Here is a 14862-nt window from a genome sequence, read left to right as displayed (position 1 = left end):
ATTTAAAGTTAAATTGAACGATGAATAAAAATACTATTAATAACAAAAAGAGAAAACAAATACTTAAAAAATTACCACTTACTGTTTATTTATTAGAAAACAAATACTTAAAAAATCATCACTTGCTACTTATTTATTTATTTGAATAAAATACAACTAAAAAAACCAAAAATCTAAAATTGGCATCCACTTTTTATGAGCACTTTGAATTGATTATTACTAGAATTACTCGTGCTTCGCGAAGGGCTTTCAGTCATTATTAGTTTGATTCGATATGATACCGACACCAATTCAGTTTGTCTCGGTAACATTACCATACCGAGGTTCCCAAAAAAACTACTCTATAGCATGCAACTCCATTTTAACAAACTTTATTCACTATGTCGAGAAAACATAAGAACTAATATGGTACCAATACCGATGCTGTTCAAACGGTATTGGTTCCATTTGAAAAAAACTCAACTAATATTTGACTTATTTGAATATAGTTATAATCAAAAAAAAAAAATCATGCTTAAAAGGAATTATAATAATAAAATACTATATTAAAAAATAACAAATAAATTAATTATAATGATAATATAATACAGGAAAAAAAATAAAAGTATAAAAAAGAAAATTATGATAAAGTATTAGTAAAATTAATAGTAAAAAAATAATAATAATAAAACATTTACTTTACTGTAAAATCTTATTTGATTTAATATATTTACAAGAGTAAAATTCAATTTGTCTCCGTGAGATTTGGTTAAGATTGTCGTCTAACTCCTTGTCTTTCATTTTTTGCCCGTAGAGACCCTAACGTGGTTATTTCATTGCCACCTGCCCCTAGCGTTAGTCAACAGTTAAGTTGACTGTCAAAAAAGAGGTAATATTGTCCTTTTTACCTTAATATTTTAAAAAAGTTTTAAAAGAAAAAAAACAAAAATATTACATAGGTTCTCCTATATATTAAAAGACCAACGTTTTGAACAGTAGAAGGGTTTTTCAGTAAATTACACATATTTGTGCCCACCATATAAAACCCTCATCCTGGCCCAATACACCCACCGTTGAAAGAAAGATGCCAGGAGGTGGCCACCGCCCGGCCACACATGTCGCCGGAAGCCGACCATAGATAAGGGAACTCCGTGGAAGTTCCACCAACTGTGTTGACGCGTCAACCCTATCAATCGAAAGCCTACATCACCGTCAAGCTCATGGCGACGATCGTTTATCTGGTTACAAGGCGGTGGTGGTTCAATTGAGACCTCAGATAGTCGGCGGCTAGGGTTCATGACTCGAAGGTGATGACGGAGATGATATAGATTAAGTTTCAGGCGATCAATCATGTCAAACGATGGTCGTTCAGAACAAATGGACAGTCGGCGACGGTCAAAACAAGGGAACACAGGTGGTGGTGGTTTCACGGCGGTGAAGATGAGTGGAATCGGTGATTTCGGTTGGCAGATCTGGTAGCCGAGGGGCTGCTTGACCAAAAGGGAACACCTTCTTTCAATCCTTACAGTCATCGATATCATTCTTCCTTTTATTTACACTTCCGTTTTCATCAGGTTTGCAGTTTTTACAAAACTTATCTTCAAAGATGTTGAGCATATTCTGTTTAGGACTTGATTTTGCTCCAAAATTTTTTATTTATATAAAGTGGGTTTGTTATTTTGGTAATATTAGAATGGAGATACCAAGCCTTAAAAAGGTTGTAATTATTGGTTTATAAAATTAGTACCAACTTGAGAAAGGGTGCAATTGCTAGCACATCTGCAGCTGATTATTGTATATTAACTCTTAAACATTGCATGTTCTTATTGCTTCCCTAATTTGTTCATAAAAAGATTGTTGGTGCACTTGTGTCTGTACTTTGTCTGTATTCGGTCTGATATAAACGATGTCCTGTTTTGTATTGTAAGTTGACCAAGTCAACCATCCTCCGGTTTGACTTGGACAACATTTGAAAGATGTTCAGATCGAAGGATAGCCTCGAAGGATACACCTGATCCTTCGAGGTGATCGAAAGATATGGTTCGACCATGGTTCGACCATTAGACCTCGAAGGATGATCCTTCGAGGTCCATGCTGATCTTTCGTATGAACTGTGATCGATAGATGATCCTTCGGACCATCTATCAGATCCTTCGATCCAGACCTGCTGAGCTGGGTATATATACCCATGCATGTGTTGAGTTTCGGTAGACAGACACACAGACAGAAAGAGAGAGTATTCTTTGAGAGCATTCTGTCCAAACTCACACACACATCTTAGAGAGTTTATAGAACACTTCTGTAAACATTGAGCTTGTAACCGAACCCTCATTGCATTAATACAAGTTGTGTTAATCGGTGAACTTGTGTGTTTGTTTCTCTACTTGCTACTAACTCGGTTTGCTTGCTAGCTTGGATTCCGCACTCGCTAGTAGGTTTGTATAACAAGGTTTAGGTTCGTAATCCTCCGCGAAAAAGGGACCTACAAGTGGTATCAGAGCTTGGCTCTTTACCTTGTTTAAAACCGGGTTTTTACAAGTTTTGGTGTGTTGAAACACTTGGTTTTGCACCTGTTTTTACTTGGTTTCTTGCATTTGCTTTGAGTAAAAACGTGTCTAAACTAACCGGGAGTGTTTAAAGTGGGGTTGGGTAACTTGAAAAATTGTTTTAAGTGATTTTGAATTTTCCGGCTATATTCCGGTTCAAAATTCCGGTGACTGGTGTTGTTGTCATTTTTGGCAAACTTTCAAAGTTGGTGGTGAAAGGACAGCCTGCACATCCTTTCTGCCGAAAGTTGACTTACCTACCCATCACCTTTTCACCAACCCGTCACATCTGTGTCAGTGTGTCAGTGCCCATTCGAAAGATATCCTTCGACTTCGAAAGATATCCTTCGACATCGAAAGACCATCCTTCGATCAGTGACAGCTCGATAGATAAACATCTTTCGAGTAGTCCTTCGAAGTTCGAAACATATCTTTCGATCAGGGAATCTTTTCGAAAGATAGTTGTTTTATCTCGGAAGATAAGGATCTTTCAAGTGTGAATCTTTCGAGATTTTGAGTCTTTCGAAGCCAGTGCTCGAAAGTCAACAGTGATCCTTCGAACACTGTTGATCATTCGAACAAGTGTGATCCTTCGGAAGGTAGCTATTCGAAAGATAAGTGTCCGAAAGATAGGGATTGACTCGAAAGATAAGGATCTTTAAAAAGGGAATCCTTCGAGTTCTTGAATCTTTCGAAATTATTGTTCAAGACTCAACAGTAATCTTTCGAGTACTGTTGATCCTTCGAACAAGATTATATCTTTCGATTGTGATCTGTTTATTGTTAACAATTTTCTGTGATTTCAGATCTTTCGACCAGGATCTTTCGGTTGTGTATCTTTCGGATCTTTCTTACTTAGCATTTATTTTGCTTATCTATCATGAATCCGAGTTGGTGGGGAACTCCGGCTCCAGACAATGGTGAATATACAAGATCAAATGTCACTCCTTCATGGTGGGGTACATCGGCTCCAGACGATGGAAAATACACGAATACCAGGTCATCTCCTTTATGGGCCGAGTCGCCGGTATCGACATCTTCTCAGGGAAATCAATGGGCTTTGGTATCGAATCAAACTCCGAGCATTCAAAGTATTCTACTAAGCGAAAGTGAATCAGGAAGTTTGAATCGACCTCCAAAGTTGATGCATTTGAATGAATATCCAGGATGGGTTGAGAGATTTAAAACATATGTTCTTGGTCAAAATACGGAACTGTGGATACGTTTCACCACAGATTTCGATCAAGCCATAGAGGTTGCTGCTTCAGATTCTACTACGTTTGCTGATCTTCCAGAAGATAAAAAGAAAACCTATGATCTGGAAAAGAAGGCATACGCCATTCTCACTCAGGCGTTGAGCAAGGATATCTACCATCAGTTTGTCAGCTTCAAGACAACAAAGAAGTTATGGGATGGATTGAAAAACAGAGGAGTGGGAAATGCAGCAACACGTCAAATGCGTCATGATCTTCTCAAGAAAGAATTCGAAGGCTTCACTTGTATGGATAAGGAGTCCTTGGGAGATATGACAAGCCGATTTTATCATCTGCTTACGGAATTGGATAATTACAGTGTAGTGACAACTCAAGCTGAAGTTGTGAAGAAGTTTGCTGATGCTTTGCCTCCTCAATGGAGTAGTTTCTTGGAAATCCTGAAGTACAACGGGGTGTTGAGGACCACTAATATCAACGAATTCGTTCAACTGTTGGAAAACAAGGATCAGGAGGAAACATTGAAGGCGAAGAGAGTTCCATTGCCACAGAATCCAGAAATGTACTGTGGAACTTCCAATTCTTCGTCTGCAAGAACCGGTTCACATGCTCCACATCAAACAGCGTTTGTCACAAGCACAGATTGTTTTGGCAATCCAATACAAGTTCCTGTTAAGCCACCTCCCACCACAGACATGTATGGAAATCCAATCCAACCACCTCCACCTCCTCCTGCTCAACAACAACAACGTGCATGTTATGGAGGAACATCATCTGCTGGTCAACAATCAAAGTCAAGTACAGTACAGCTCGACACGTCAAGCTTCTCTAAAATCAGTGTAGAAGTGGCTAAGGAACACATGGAGCTGCTTAACACTGTAGTGAGCGCGTACTGTGGGTTGATAGAAGGTCAGATTGGCAACATTAATCTGACACAAGAAGATTACAGGCAGATTGATAAAGAGGAGATGGACTTGATGGACATCAAGTGGGCCTTTGCGAGTGCTGTGAGAAGAGCAAAGGATTGGATGGAGAGTACTGGAAGAACCAGCTTGGAAAGTAAGCGAGATACCAAGTATGGGTTCGATAAGCAGGCCGTTAAATGCTTCAACTGTGGTGAACGGGGCCACTTTAAACGGGAATGTACAAAGCCAGCCCAGCACGGGAATCAAAACCCCTTCAGGAACCAAGGCAACCAGCAGAACAGAAACAATGATCGTACATTGGTGCCTGTCAACAACCAAACCAACCGAGCACTTGCAGTTCAGGTGGATGAAGGTTGTGACTGGTCAATCCAGTTGGGTGGTGATGCTCCTGATGGAACAGCATGTTTTGCTCAGATTGTGAAGGAGCTGGTTCACACCAATGGTGGAGAATCTTCTGCCAGTGGTGATGAATCGTCTGAAGATGAAGACTCCTCTGGATACAGCAGGAGTGTTGATGAAGAATCATCCAACTCTGGTGATGATCATGTGGGTGAGACATCTAATGTTTCAGATGATATTGACATTGATGAACTCTTGGGGGAAGCTGTAGCAGAAACTCAAAGAAGATCTATTCTGGTGGATCAAGCTGCTTACTCTTCGTCTTCTCTCCATTCAGCCTTTATGGCTAATGTCGACGGTTCATCAAGTCAGGTATGTGTCGATGAACCCACTGCTGTTAATTGTGATGAATGTGCTAGGTTGCATGCTAGATGTGCTGATCTTGAGAAAAGTATGTCTGAGTTGCAAGGCAAACATGATGCTTTACAAGCTAGTTTGTTTGACTTGCAAGACAAACATACTACTGTGAATGAGAATTTGAGTGACTTGCAAAGTAAGCATGACGCTTTGCAAGAAAAATATGATGTGACCTTTCTCCACAATCAGAAGTTGACTGTGGATCTCTCTAAATGCACAGAAGCCAACATGTTTTATGAAAACCATGAAAAAGAATTTAAGTCAGTAATTGAAACATTAAAGAAGGATAAAACTGAACTGACTAAAATGGTTTCAAGAAAACAAACTGATATTAATTTGTATATATCTCGCCTTGAGAGTATGCAAAAAGAGATGGCTTGTGTGAAAACCGAAAGTGATGCGATCCAACTCAAGCTAGACAGTTATTTGAGTTCTAGCTATGTGTTAGATCACATCATTGACGTTCAGAAGGAAAAGAGAGATGTCACATGCATTGGCTACAAGAAGTGTCCACCACCAGTGAGACATAATTATGATGCCATGCCTGATGAAGAGGACAGGGTTTTCTTTGAACCTTCTGTGCCTCTAGATGTTAAGGAGTTTGCTGCAGGACTCGGATACCAAAAGGAAGTATCCTCAGATTCAGATGTGTCAGCAGATACATTTGTGAGTGCTGAACAGAATCAAGATCCTCCAGTTGTGATTGAGGATGCTGATTCGTCTGATGATGAATCTGATGATACTGTCCCAGCAAAGTCTGATGCGGTAGTCAAAAATGAGGATATACCTCTTGAGAATCACATTCTATGTGATCCCCCTGTCAAACCCGCTAAGACTGTTGCAACTGAGTCCTCATCTGCAGGAGAGCCGGAGAGTGTGAATTTGCTGTACACTCTAGTTGGTGATGATAAAATTTACTCAGACAAAGATTTTCCCATTAAGAATGTTAATCAATCCTTAATCTGCAAAGTCTTTGAGAATTCGACGAGTAAGTTCTTGGGAAAGGCAGGACCTAAAGTTACAGTCACCCAGTGTCCTCCAATCCCAAAGGCTGAAGTTCGAAAGCAATTTGGCAACAAGAAATTGCCAACAGTGCCAACACAGCAAAATCACACCAAACCCAAAGGTAAAGCACCGGCTCCAGTGCAAAAGAAGCCGAACCAAAAGAAGAAGAAGAATGTTAACTTTGTGAAATCGACGGGAACAGACAAAATTGAGAAGTTTGAAAATCAATCTAACTTAGATTTTGTCAAGAAAGCTTTTGTCGAGAAAAGAAATGAACCAAGTAGTTCAAAACCTAGTACCTCGGGTTCACAAAGTTCAACATCATCGGCTAGACGATCACATGATTCTTCGGGGTTTGTAGAACGAAGATCATGTTTTGAGTGTGGAACCATTGGGCACATTATTAGAAACTGCCCATATCTTCATAAGCAGAAAGGGAAGGTTGATGATCCCCGTGGTAAGACTGACCGTAAGCCATCTGTTTCCACAAAACAAGATCCCCGACTTGTAAAAGAAAGGGAAAAGAAACAGAAACGGCAACAGGTCAAGAAAATTGAAAAAGCGATTAAAACCGATGTGGTTCATAAACAATCTGTTGTTGTAAAACCAGAAAATTCTAAAACTTCAAAACATCAAGAAGTTAAAATTTTAAAGAAAAACACTGGTGAAACCAAACAGACTTGGAAACCAAAAACGGTTGTTGAATCAGGGGGACCATCACAATTCACCAACCATCAAAGACAAGAAGTTATTGTCATTGATGAAAATGGAAGACCCAAGACCACAATGGCTTGGGTCCCCATCTCCAACTAATTCATTTGAGTTCATGTGCAGGGTGCTTCAGGAGGAACTATCAGTAGTCATTGGATTGTTGATAGTGGGGCATCCAGGCACATGACAGGCGACATGAAGCTTCTCTACGACGTTAAATCTATTAGAGGAGGTTATGTTGCTTTTGCTGGAGATAAAGGTGGATACATTACGGGAGAAGGAATGATATCCAACGGGATTGTCAGCTTTGACAAGATCAATTTTGTGCAACAACTTGATCACAATCTTCTTAGTGTTTCTCAAATCTGTGACAAGCAGTTCTCAGTACACTTTGATGCTAATGGATGTTATGTGCTGAAACCCGGCTTCAAAATTCCAAAAGAATGGATTCTCTTGTCGGCTCCAAGGATAAATGATTTGTACGTCCTTGACATGAGCCAGGCTATTACTACGTCTGCACAAGCAACTTGTTTCGTTTCAAAAGCCACTGAAAAAGACACTATCTCTTGGCACAGACGAATGGGTCACATTCACTTACGCAAAATGAATCATTTGGTTTCAAATGAATTGGTGAATGGTGTTCCCCTCAAAAATTTCCATCTTCAAGACATCTGTGTTTCGTGCCAGAAAGGAAAGCAAACAAAGAAGAAGCACCCTACAAAGAAGATCAACACAGTGGCAGTTCCTCTTGAACGTTTGCACATGGATTTGTTCGGTCCTGTCAAGCACAAGAGTATTCGGGGTGATCAATACTGCCTCGTGGTTACTGATGATTATTCAAGATTTTCTTGGGTTGCGTTCATGGCACACAAGAGTGAAACCTTTGGTATTATCAAAAACTTAATCATTCAGATTGAGAATTTGTATAAGTTGAAGGTTAGGCGGATACGTAGCGACAATGGTACTGAATTTAAGAATCATTCCATGATGGAGTTCTGCACTTCAAAAGGTATTCTTCATGAGTTTAGTGCAGCTTATACTCCTCAACAGAATGGTGTCGCTGAACGTAAGAACCGCACATTGATCGAGACTGCTAGGACAATGTTGGTAGAGTCACAGTTACCCATTCCATTCTGGACTGAAGCTGTGGCCTCTGCATGTTACACATTGAACAGAGTCCTTACAGTCAAAAGACACAACAAGACCTGCTTTGAGCTTCTTCAAAAACGGAAACCAGATTTGTCTTATCTCGAACCGTTTGGAGCTCCATGCACAATCATCGATCCTAATGGAAAGTTTGGGGCAAGAGCAATTGATGGATACTTTCTTGGGTATGCCACCCCTAACTTACGAGTCTGGAATCTAGAGACTAAAAGGGTCGAGGAATGGTCTGAGGTCAGAGTACAAAGGCACACCTTGCCAGTCAAAAATCCGGGTCAACCTTGGATGTTTGAGTACGATGACTTCTTCAATTCGATCAATGTTGAAGCCGTTGAAGAAAATGCTGCGGCTAGGATGTTTTTCGAGAGTGACGATCACCGGTGGTTCGTCCAATTCTTGTGAATCAAGAACCATCCTCTTCGGTGAACAACAATACTCTCAACAATGAGGATTTTCATGATGCTGACGAATTGAACGAATCTTCAGAGGATGATGAATTTCTAGATGCAGATCAAGAAGCTCCTACAACAGCAGTTCATGGTACTTCAGAGGGTACTCCTCCAGTGGAAACACATAGAACAGCTGAGACTACTGCATCATCCTCTTCGTCAATTCCGGGTCTTGAATTGGTTGTTGATCTTAATCTTAACAACCTGGGTATAAATGTTCCAGTTCCAGACAATCCAGAAACAAGGATTCATAATACCCATCCTCAACAAAACATCATTGGAAATGTGCAAAGTGGCGTACAAACAAGAAACATGTTGCGAAACAACAACAATGCAGGCTTGTATGCAGCTATTCGAGAATCCGGGCAACAAAACGACTGGTCCTTCGCGTGTTATGTCTCACAAGAAGAACCAAGAACGTGGAAAGAAGCCTTGAAAGATAATGCTTGGGTAGAAGCAATGCAGGAAGAACTGCAACAATTCCAGAAGCTGGGTGTCTGGAAACTTGTAGAGAAACCTGCTGGATACAAGAAGATTGGTACCCGTTGGGTTTTCAAATGCAAAAAGGATGACCGCGGAGTTGTTATCCGAAACAAAGCACGTTTAGTCGTTCAAGGTTTTCGTCAGATTGAAGGGATCGACTACAACGAAGTCTATGCACCAGTGGCACGTCTCGAAGCAATTCGAATCTTTCTAGCCTATGCGTCCTTCAAAGGATTCAAGGTTTATCAGATGGACGTGAAAAGTGCATTTTTACATGGTGTGGTTGAAGAAGAGGTGTACGTCGAACAACCTCCAGGTTTTGAAGATCCTATCCATCCCGATCGGGTTTGGTTGCTCAACAAAGCTCTCTATGGTCTTCATCAAGCACCACGAGCTTGGTATGCAACCTTATCACACTATCTGCTGGAGAACGGTTTTCGTAGAGGTCTTATCGACTGTACTCTCTTCATCAAAGAACAAGATGGAGATCTTCTTCTGGTACAGGTATACGTTGATGACATTATTTTTGGTTCTACTAATGATGTCTTGTGTAGGGAATTCGAGCGCATTATGCAGGATAAATTCGAGATGAGTGCTATGGGGGAAATGACCTTCTTCTTGGGCCTACAAGTACAACAAACGGAGTCTGGGATATTCATCCATCAGACTAAATATGTTGGTGACATCTTGAGCCGGTTCCAGATGTCTGATGCAACGCCCATTGGTACCCCATTGCCAACTAATCACGGAATTACTCCAGACTTGAAGGGAGAAGCTGTTAGCCCTTCTATCTATCGCGCCATGATCGGATCTCTCATGTACCTCACAGCATCAAGGCCAGACATAATGTACCCAACGTGCCTGCTTGCTAGATATCAAGTTAACCCGAAGGCCTCACATCTTGCTGCTGTTAAAAGGATTTTTCGTTATTTGAAGGCGTACCCTGACACCGGTCTGTGGTACCCTAGGGATAATAACTTTGAATTGGTAGCCTTCAGTGATTCTGATTTTGGCGGATGTAAAATCGACGGCAAGTCCACAACGGCTGGATGTCAGTTTTTAGGAAATCGCCTAGTCACATGGCAGTGCAAGAAGCAGACGTGTGTAGCTACATCAACATGCGAAGCTGAATACATTGCTGCCTCAAGTTGTTGCTCCCAAGTTCTTTGGATCCAACAACAGATGCGGGACTACGGTTTTGAATTCCTAACTACTCCTATTTACGTTGATAATTCTGCTGCTTTAGATATCACTAGAAATCCTGTGCAGCATTCAAAGACCAAACACATCGAAATCAAATATCACTTCATACGTGATTGCTTTGAGAAAAGGCTAATCGATGTTGTTAAGGTCCACACCGATGACCAACGTGCCGACTTATTTACCAAAGCTTTTGACAAATCAAGATTTGACTTTTTATTATTGGTAAACGGCATTAAGGTCAAGCAAGAGTAAAACCAACATCGGAAAATCATTTTTGTAAATACCTTTGTGTTTTTAAATTTATCTTAGTTTGTTGATTTTAGGGGGAGTAAATCCAAAAATCGGAAAATCCAAAAACATCGAAAAATTCAAAAACACAAAAACAATAGAAAAACAAAAATGAGTTTCCTGGCGAGCAAAAGAGAAAATGATAGTACATCAGTGGTCTATCCAAACCTCTTTAAACCTTAAATGCAAAACGATAAGCAGCTCTATATAAGATGTATCGGTAGGCTCACAATCATTTTAAAGTGTGCAGGGTGATATAAATCTTAATCGACTGAAGATCAGGTGGGAACCATTCATTGGCATATGGTCTTAGTACCGAAATTTCGTTTGATAGATTGCCGAGGTTCTGAGATATTCGGTCTTTATGCTGCTTATCATCTGGGTATCATGGTTGTATCTTTTACCGAAAAATAACGGGGACGCAAGTCTAGATCTTCCATGATACTATACATACGTGTACATATTCATACTGCATTCGACCTCAATAAGTGATAAACAATCACATGTCCATATCAAATAAGTGATAAAATATCACATTTTTCCGGGTGTCAAGTTCGTCTCTCTGCTGTACGGAAGTACTGACCTGTTCACGGACTTGCACCTGTGCCCTCATGCATACGAAAATCAAGTTCCTCATCAATAAGTGATTATATCACATAGGACTTGTTTTCAAATCAAAATAAGTGAGTATCTCACAATTTATACGGTCAAACAGATGATAATCGGTATACTCACCGGTAAGATGAACTCTCGTGCATACCTTGATACGGGAATGTGTCGTGATGTGGATGAACACCGGTCGGTAAGTATAAATCATACATTAACGTATCCTCTAAACATGATTACATCTGATAAGTTGAGCTTAAGTGGACAACAATACCGATAATTGTTATAGGATGCTTATCTTAATGTTAACTAACTGAACAACAAGAGTGTTTTGGCATGACCGTACACTGATATGATTCTCTTACCCTCGAAACTCGCAAAAAGAATGTTTGTATATATTTATTTACTGCTTAACCTTTATTAGTTCTTTTAAACAGTTTCATCGTTTGGTGCATATCAGCACGACATTAGCGGTGATGTCGTTTGATAACACTCAAAGGATTTTAAATTGTTGTCTTTTAATTTCAAAAATACCAAAAAGATTTTAGGCTTGTTTTAATATAAACTTTATAAAAGCCAAAAAGATTTTATTTCTGCTTTATTTTCGATCGTACGATGTTGGAGCTCAAGTCTTCGTTACCTGAAACCTGACTGAAAACCGAACTGACTAAATCTTCATAAACGGTCGAAATTTGCATGTTTTGAAAGTTAAAAACTAAAATTGACAAATTTTATTAAACTTTCAAACTGTCGGACGGTGTTTGATTATGACATGGTCATTCGTGTGTCATTTGTTTATACTATATTCCAAGCAATTGTTCTCATTACGCGTTTAGATTTCTTGCATGTGCAGATTCTAAAGGCTAGGAGAACATGGTCGTTGACGAGCTTTGGAATGAAGACACGAAGGCACTCAATGAATGAAGATGATCGAGTTGCCGCTGGCCATCATGATCACCTCGAAGGATCTTACTTCATAAAGTTAAAGTATTTCACGAGCATAACTCAAGGGGGAGCTTATGTTAAGGGGGAGTTTGTCAACACACTTCCTACATGATACGGGTAGTTTGTTGATACACTTTCTACTTTCAAGACGTGAAGACTTTGAAGACCCTCCGACATTGAAGACATGATAGGACATCAGAGTCTTGAAGACTTGAAGACCAAAGACCGTCGAAGTTCAAGACGAGTCTACACTTTTAGAAGAACAAGACAAAGATTAGAGATCAAAGACAAAGCTACAGCCAAGGGGGAGTTTGTTGGTGCACTTGTGTCTGTACTTTGTCTGTATTCGGTCTGATATAAACGATGTCCTGTTTTGTATTGTAAGTTGACCAAGTCAACCATCCTCCGGTTTGACTTGGACAACATTTGAAAGATGTTCAGATCGAAGGATAGCCTCGAAGGATACACCTGATCCTTCGAGGTGATCGAAAGATATGGTTCGACCATGGTTCGACCATTAGACCTCGAAGGATGATCCTTCGAGGTCCATGCTGATCTTTCGTATGAACTGTGATCGATAGATGATCCTTCGGACCATCTATCAGATCCTTCGATCCAGACCTGCTGAGCTGGGTATATATACCCATGCATGTGTTGAGTTTCGGTAGACAGACACACAGACAGAAAGAGAGAGTATTCTTTGAGAGCATTCTGTCCAAACTCACACACACATCTTAGAGAGTTTATAGAACACTTCTGTAAACATTGAGCTTGTAACCGAACCCTCATTGCATTAATACAAGTTGTGTTAATCGGTGAACTTGTGTGTTTGTTTCTCTACTTGCTACTAACTCGGTTTGCTTGCTAGCTTGGATTCCGCACTCGCTAGTAGGTTTGTATAACAAGGTTTAGGTTCGTAATCCTCCGCGAAAAAGGGACCTACAAAGATGTATTCTGATGGGATCATGTTAAAATTTGCGAGTAGAATCAACATGTATCACTAAGGTTCTTTGGAGTAAATTTGATAACTATTTTTAGAAATTAAAGTTGTTTGTCCATAATCTGAAATCAAAGTGTTGGTTTCTGGCATCAACAATAGCTATGATTTTTTTTTTTTTTTAATTTTGTAGAGTCATTAAATAACATGATATTTTATATATAATTCAAGTATTCAACACTGCAAAAAAGAAAATTATTGTGTTTACAGTTGAGCTGAAAAGGATATATAAACATTTGATTTAAAAAAGTCTTATTTTTCAATTGAAAATTTCATGTATGCCTCTTTCTCAGGAATGGAATGGTTGAGTGAATACTGAATACATCTTAGAAGGTGCTGCATGGGTTAAGTACTTAAGTGGCAACTACATAATGTTGAACCCATCATGAACCGAACCTGTCCTGACCCGGACCAATATGACCCTTTTTCAAAGCGCCCCATCTTGACTCATGAACCAACTCGACCCGCCTGTTTTGCCAGGTGTAATTTAAGCTGTATTTTCATAGTAAAAAAAAAAAGTAAAGTCCTTTGTGGGCCACAAAAACTATTAGAGATGAAGAAAATAGCCAGTTTTCTTTATTATACCAGAAGAAAGGCAGTCAAGTTGAAAGTATATTCTATAAGTTTTTTTGAGGTTTATAGATTACAAAGTGTTGAGAACTAGACAGTTTAAGGTTGAGCAGAATGGACAAACCAGAATTAACCCGACAGAAAACAGACACGAGCTGGTCGCTGAGCAGTATGCTGTTTCGGCTTGGCAATCAAGCTTCCACTCTTCTCTAAGCTGGCGAAGGTGGTGGTGCCAATGACAACTTATTATTCCGAGAAGTACAACCAAACCAGCAGCTTATTTTTCCAAGAAGTACAACCAAACTATGCAGCAAACGTCGGAGACAGGGTTCAAGATTTATTTGTATCTTCTGTTGGTGCCGACCGAAAGGATTGCTAAGGTGTTTAACCCCGTTGAGCCACAAGCTGAACCGGTTGTCTCCTCTAAGGGGTAGCTGTAGCACATTAGCGATGTATTATGTTGTGGTTTTATTGTTGTGTAAATGTATGTTTTCCTCTATTTTTCATGTGATATCATTTTTGTGTTTCATCATGATAACAAGGCAAAAATAAAAGGATATTGTAAATTGCGCAACGCGCAGTGATGAATAACACTAGTTAATACAAAATCAGCAATTACAAGTTTCAAAGATAAAAGTACAGCTTTTAAACTTGAGTAAGATAAATTCAAATATTTTTCAGATCTTTTGAGTTTGCAAAAGTGATTTGTATGAAGCTCAGATATGTAAACAATGGAACAAAAACGGATAAATCGCCATGGCTGCAAATCAATCGCTTGCAATGTGAAAGAACCTGTCACATAATCAAAGAATCTTTCACATATCATCTAGATTGATTGCCCTGCCAAGATGTTGGTAATCTCAAACTTTGCTCCCATCCACCCGAATAGACTCTTTCAAGTTAAAAGGTAAGCAATTAAGGGATAATGATGATGAAGGTGTTTGATAGAAATGGTTACAGACAAGAAGGTCTTTGGTATGTAGTATGTACGTTTGGTTGTTTACATCAACAGCTTCAACAGACACA

General features: G+C 39.6%; 1 long non-coding RNA gene across 1 annotated transcript; it reads left to right on the top strand.

Moving 5' to 3' along the window:
* The first annotated feature begins 974 nt into the window (after positions 1–974).
* LOC110877734 lies at positions 975–14410 on the top strand. The gene is made up of 2 exons (XR_002557252.2): positions 975–1553; positions 13560–14410. It is a non-coding gene; the product is annotated as an uncharacterized LOC110877734 (long non-coding RNA).
* Positions 14411–14862: the final 452 nt, after the last annotated feature.

Source organism: Helianthus annuus, chromosome 9, assembly GCF_002127325.2.
Source record: "Helianthus annuus cultivar XRQ/B chromosome 9, HanXRQr2.0-SUNRISE, whole genome shotgun sequence".
Classification (NCBI taxonomy): Eukaryota; Viridiplantae; Streptophyta; class Magnoliopsida; order Asterales; family Asteraceae; genus Helianthus; species Helianthus annuus.
Note: the sequence above shows the minus strand (reverse complement) of the source record. Positions and strands in the feature narration are given on the sequence as shown.